Genomic DNA, 6,796 nt, shown 5'->3' on the forward strand with positions numbered 1-6,796 from the left:
GATGGCGTAACGGCGTGACTCACTCAGTCCTTCACTTCAGTAAACCCTCTAGGTGAATATTTCTCACACTGAACTACAAAGATAGAATAGAGACAATCAAAATGTTTCCCGGCGCCGTACTGGCCACACTGTCACTGTCACTGCCGCTGCATCGTGACTCAAATCAGATAATCCCAAGATATGAGTAACGTTGTACACAGTGTCAGCAACTTATAGAATAGGAAGACTAATCAACGCTTCTCACTCTCTTCCGCAGCACCACACGCCATCATCCTCTCCCGCATACCACTCCGTCCAACTCCTTTCCCACCACACGCTAATCCCTCACACTCCATTGCCTTCCACAGCATCATTATTATCTCGTAGCGCCATAACTCAGCAGATTTTTACGCTGAACACTGTAGAATATCTTCCCACGGCGGTGATCGCGGCGGCGGCGGCGGTAGTGATGTCGATGGTGGTGGTTGATGGGTATGTTACTGATATCCTCTCGAAGGTCAGAAGAGGAAGGAGCACACTTGAAAGGCGGGGTCCTCCAGGGCGGGGGTTTTCACGTAAGTCAGGTCAGGGGTCGGAGCTCCCCCCAATACCCCATCTGCCGCCGCTGGTGACGTGGCTTTCTGCTGTTCGGGGAAACATGAGATAAGGCGTGAAAGAAGGAAAATAACAAGGGTGTGTGTGTGTGTGTGTGTGTGTGTGTGTGTGTGTGTGTGTGTGTGTGTGTGTGTGTGTGTGTGCGTGTGTGAGTGAGAACGGGTGCGAAATAGACAGACAGATAAAGAGGAGGTAGGACCAGGAGGAGGAGATGGAAGATGAGGAGATGGAGTAGGAGGAAAGATGATGATGATGATGACGGTGGTGGTGGTGGCATATGATGATGATGATGATGATGATGATGAACAAAACAGCACACACACACACACACACACACACACACACACACACACACACACACACACACACACACACAACAACAACAACAACAACATTCATCACTAATAACTCGTACATCTTGAATCGAGATCATCCAGGACAGTGGTATGGTTTCCAAACTTTATTATTGCGAGTACCACTTGGAGGTCCCGTACGCATATTCCTCAACTCTGGACTGTATAGTATGTACAGGCTGGTCCAGAGTTCAGTCTCTACGTATCACCTGGTTCCAGAAAAAAGACCCTCAATTCTAGCAAATACCAATTTATTCACAAGTAGAACACACAAATGAACTAACAACTAGGAACACGACTCAGTTCAATGCAAGGGATGCATCTGTTTCTCCTCCACCAGTGGATCGATACCAGATTATCTTGTGTAAAGCAATAGTATTTTTTTCTGAAAATTAACAAATTCAATTTAACTAAAAATCGCATATGATCCCGAAAGTGGATGGATTGGATGGATGGATTTTATTTTAGGCGCCGCAACAGCGAAGGTCATATGGCGCTCCCGAAAGTGTTCATGTACAGTACCACCTGGAAGGCCTACGTGTACTACTAGTGGTAAGCCTACTACAGGCTGGGAACCACTGATCTAAAATCTAAATCAACTCATTATTACTACTACTACTACTACTACTACTACTACTACTACTACTACTACTACTACTACTACTACTACTGCTGCTGCTGCTGCTGCTGCTACTACTACTACTACTACTACTACTACTACTACTACTGCTGCTGCTACTACTACTACTACTGCTACTACTACTACTACTACTACTACTACTACTACTACTACTACTACTACTACTACTACTACTACTACTACTACCATCACCACCACCACCGCCACCGCCATCACCACCACCACCAAGACTACTAGTTCACAACACGGACAACCACAAAAACAAAGGAAGAGAAGCAAACAATAGCAGAAAAAAAATCATAGAAATTCCTACTTAAAAAGGACGACTTCCCAACAACACTAAATCTAAACCTGAACACACACAAAGAAAAAGAAAAAAAAAATCAGAGGAAAAAATAAGAAAATAAAAAGAGAAAGAATAATAATCAGAGAGTGCCCTGTCCACCCACCTGTTTCTTGAGGGAGGCGAGGCAGAAGGTGCAGACGGGGCGGCGTTCCCCGGTGCCAGTGTAGTTGTACTGGGAATGGCGCAGACAAGGCTGTTCTACGGGGCCTGAGGATGACAGAGAGAGAGAGAGAGAGAGAGAGAGAGAGAGAGAGAGATAATCAGCTGTTTCCTTTTAATTTTTCCTCACCTGTATACACACACACACACACACACACACACACACACTCTCTCTCTCTCTCTCTCTCTCTCTCTCTCTCTCTCTTGATACATCGCCCCCTCTTTTCCTTTCCTATTTTTAACACTTCCCCCTATTTCCACCATCATCCGCTCTTTATTACACCCTATTCTTTCTTTCTTTCTCTCTCTCTTTCTCTCATTTCCTCTGTCTCTACCCCTCTGTTATCCCGCCCCTTCTCTCCCCCTGGTATTATTGTTTCTTCCCCTCCTTCCCCTTCCGTATCCTTTTCCTCTTCCCCTCGTGTTACCTGTCTCCCTCCTCCCCCTCTCTCTCTCTCTCACTCTCCCTTCCTCTCTCATATTTCTTTCCTTTATTTGTTTATATATGGTAAATGTTCTTTTATTTATTTTCTCTCTCATAAGTTTTGCCATTCATTTCTTTCTTTCTCTCAGTTTTTTTTTTCTTTTCTTCTGTATGATTTCTCTTTGGTCTTTCGTCTTCGTTGATGTTTTTTTCTTTGTCTGTCTGTCTGTCTCTCATTTTCCTTCTTTTCCTCCTTTTTTCCTTTCTTTCTTTCTTTGTTTGTTTCTTTCTTCCTTGCTTTATTATTTATTTTCTGCTGTCACCGTTGTTGCTCCTGATTTTCTATCTATCCATTTTCCTTTTTCTTATTCTCTTCCATATTTCATTTCTCTTCTGATCATCCTTCACACCTGTTCTCCTCCTCCTCCTCTTCCTCCTCTTCTTATAATCTCTTTTTCCTTCACGCCTCTCTCTTCTCTATCACTCCTCTTCTCATCCTTGTCCTTATCTCCTTCCTTCACTTATCCTTCTCCTTCCTTGTATGTCTTTTAAGTTTACATCCATCATGGCGTGGATTAAAGGGACATCTGATAGAGGTATTTAAAAGGGATATGCCAAGGGTAGTGTGAACGAAGGCCTTAGGGTTAGCAATCAGAATAGGCCTATAGGATGCTCTGTTCCCTCACCGCAACTCTCTCCCAAGGCCACAGAGATGACTAGCTCAAGAGTGTTCCTCCTGTTAATAATGTTGAAAGTTTGTTTAATTTGTTACTAGAATTATAGACGCATCCCTTAAAACCCGTATAACATCAACTAGTCTTTAGTTTGAAAGCAATGGAGGTGTGGTACAAGAGGGGTTTTTTCGAGGTTTCTGACTCTTAAAACGTCGTATTCCTTCACCCAGAGTGTTTTTCAAAGGCCAGAGATGTTTTAACACTTTCACTGCTAGACTTTCTTCTTCAATAATCCCGAATAATTATTAAGCACTTATTTCTGTACTAAAGTGTGTTAGATATTCCCGTGAACCAGAAAATACGAAGTCAGTCTTTTATTTTGTCTTTGCTTTATCTGTCCATGTCTTACTCATCTCCCTTCTTTTCCTGCATGTCCTCTTCTCCTAACCTCACCTTTCCTTCCTTCCATTCTTTCCCATACATACTTCTCTTCCTCGTTCAGTTATTTTCAATCTTACCTCACCTTAATTCCCTTTCCTCCTTACACATTCTCCTTTACATATCCTTAACTTTCTTCCCATATGGTTGCTAGTTTTTAACACACACTTCTCTTCTTCATTCGCACACACACTTCTCTTCTTCATTCAGTTATTCTTTTCATTCTTACTTCACCTTCTTAATTCCTTTCCCTTTCTACACATTCTCCTTTGCATATCCTTAACTTTCCCCCATATGGTTGCTAGCTTTTAGTATTATCTCCGGTCTTCCTCTTCTTTACACAGGCTTTTTCTTATACTTCTCTCCTTTTACATTCTCTCTTACATACCTTACATATCCTTTTCCTATCATATACCATCCTTCAGTATAAGTCCAATTTTTCCTTTTCCCTGCACCTTTTCCTATCTTTCTTTCCTACACATTCCCATGTAACTTTACACTAAAGTTACTTCATGCAAAAGGGGCGCTGGTCAAGGCCGACAAAAGAGTTAGAAAAAATAGCCCTGTAGAGTGTCGGTCCCTAGAGAAAGGTAAGAAACAATCATCAACAATTGGAGGACAGGCGTCTCGAAACCTCCCTCCGAAAGAATTGAAGTCATAAGAAGAAGAAAATACAGAAGCAGGCAAGGTGTTCCAGAGTTTACTGGAAAGAAATGTATAGCTAAGAATACTGGTTTACTCTTGCATCAGGGAGGAGGAGAGAATAAGGGTAGACAGTAGAAAATCTTCCGAAGAGGCCGCGGGAGATAGGGAGGCATGCAGTTAGTAAGATCAGAAGAGCAGTTAGTATGAAAATAACAGTAGAAGATAGCAAGCGATGCAACAATGTGGTGATGAGAGAGAGAGAGAGAGAGAGAGAGAGAGTGAAGACAGTCAGTTAGAGGAGAGGACGATGTTGACAAGACACAACCATTCATCATTATCAACAAATCTTTCCTATTATATACTTTTCCTCTACCTAATTTGTTCTGACACCTCAGACCTACTCTCACCTGCACACCTGTTCGTCCTTGCCCACTACAGACACTTGTTCTCAGCTACACACCTGCTGCCACCTGCTCTTCCCTGCCAACACACCTGCTGCCACCTGTTCTCACCTGCCAGGAGCTGCGTGCCCAGGTGACTAATGTAGGATGAGGCGAGGCGGAGGGTTTCAATCTTGGAGAGCTTGCGGTCAGCTGGCTCCGTGGGAATGAGAGTCCGAAGGGTACTGAAGGCGCTGTTCACGCTGGGAAGACACGATCCGGTGTTCAGTGTGGGGCCTCTGAGCGTGGGGGAGACATATTGGAGGGGCTGGAGGCTGTGAGTGTGACGGGGAACGGAGGGGTGGAGAATGAGAGGAGCTGAGTGTTGCTGTGTGTTTGAAGAGGGTGTGTTTGAGGGAAGGAAGAAGAATGGGAGAGTAAAAAAGGGGTTTATACGGAGGAATTGAGGTTAATGAATGTGGTGAAGGGAAAAGAAGAAGGAAAGGGTATCTGAAGGGATGGAGGTACTTGATGTGATGGGGAGAGAAGAGAGAGAAGGAACTAGAGGAAGCTGTGTGTTTGAAGAAGGGAAAAGTGCTGATGGGGAAGGAATGGGGAAAAATCTGAAGAAACTGATGGGGTGGTATTGGATAGACTAGATGTGATAAGAATGGGGGAAGCGAAGGGGAATATGCAGGAAGAGGATGGAAAGCAAATGTAAGTATATTTAGAAGTAGCTGTAAGTGGGATTGGAGGGGAGGAAACGGGAGGAATAAGAGGAACTGAATGGGAATGTGTAATGGGAGGAAAACGAAGAGGAGTGAAAAAAAATAGGAGAAACTGAAGAAGTGTACGTGATAGGAAGGAAGGGAAAAGAAGAGTAATGAACGTGGCGAGAGGGAGAAGAGGGGAGAAGAAGAGGAGAAGTAGGAGAGACTGTGTTGCGATAGGAGGGAGAAAGAAGAGAATGGAGAGAAATAACTGGGAGATATTTTGGAGGTAGGTATGAAAAGTAAAGGAGGAAAATAAAGAAAGAAAATGGAAGGAGTTGTGTGGAAGAGAAGAAAGAGAGGGAGAGGAGAGGCATTTTTTTAAGCTTTCTACGATAAGGAGATGTATTCTGAAGTGAGAGTGAGAGAAGAGAGAGAGCGGGGAAGAGAGAGGAAGAGAGAAACTGCAGGTATTGTGGGTGAGGAAGGGAAGGGAGGAGATGGAAGGGAGAGGAAGGGAGGGAGATGCAGCATGTATTGTGTGCAGGAGGGAAGGGAAGGGAGGGCAAAAAGTAAAGAGAGGAAGAGACACGCTGAAATGATTGGAGGAATTCTGAATGGAGGGAGGAGAAAGATAAGCATACGTGGAGATACTGGAGAGAAAGAGAGAGAAATAAAAAGAGAAAAGAGTTGGAAGAGAGAGAGAGAGAGAGAGAGAGAGAGAGAGAGAGAGAGAGAGAGAGAGAGAGAGAGAGAACTGGGATATATTTCAGTGAGAGTGGAAACAAAATGACGTAAGGAGTGAAAGTTTAAGGACGCGAGAGTGAGTGAGAGAGTGAGAATGTGAGGGAGTGAGTGAGTGAGTGGGGGAGGGATGAGGGTGGAGTAACAGATGGGAGACTTCCTTCATGTTTGGCAATACTGTTTAGTTAAGTTTTCACGCTGGAGACAAAAGAGGAGCTGTTTGTCTGATGCCCTGGGACTGACCGAGGAGTTGGCACTACTGACGAAGGAAGAGAGGAAGGAGGACGAGGAGGAGGAGGAGGAGGAGGAGGAGGAGGAGGAGGAGGAGGAGGAGGAGGAGGAGGAGGAGGAGGAGAAAGGTGGTTAGGTTAGGTGAAGTTGAATTAGGTTACGAGATGACGAAGAAAAAGAAGAAAAAGAAGTAAAAGAAGAAGACGAAAAAAATGGAGTCAAAGAAAGATGAAAATACAAGACGAAAGGAAAATGAAAAGGGAAAAGGAACATAACAGAACAATATCAAACATAAAGAAACTCAAACGAAGAACAAACAGCAGCAAGCCTGTTGGCCCTTACGAGGCTGTTTGAAATTAGGTTTACTGTCTAACCTGAAGGAATAGATGTAGGAAGATGAAGGAGTGAAAGTGAAGGACAGAGGGAAGGGGGAAAGAAAGGAAAGGAAGGGAAAGAAG

General features: G+C 43.9%; 1 protein-coding gene across 1 annotated transcript in view; it reads right to left on the minus strand.

The window, feature by feature from the left end:
* Positions 1-612: 612 nt before the first annotated feature.
* LOC123519402 (mucin-2-like) overlaps positions 613-6,796 on the minus strand; it is a 61,082-nt gene continuing 54,898 nt past the window's right edge. The window contains exons 14-15 of the mRNA XM_045280681.1: positions 2,037-2,140; positions 613-623 (exon numbers count right to left, since the gene is read on the minus strand). The gene's annotated coding sequence lies outside the window, so the exon portion shown is untranslated. The remainder of the gene's footprint in view (positions 624-2,036; positions 2,141-6,796) is intronic.

This window comes from Portunus trituberculatus, chromosome 45 (assembly GCF_017591435.1).
Source record: "Portunus trituberculatus isolate SZX2019 chromosome 45, ASM1759143v1, whole genome shotgun sequence".
Classification (NCBI taxonomy): Eukaryota; Metazoa; Arthropoda; class Malacostraca; order Decapoda; family Portunidae; genus Portunus; species Portunus trituberculatus.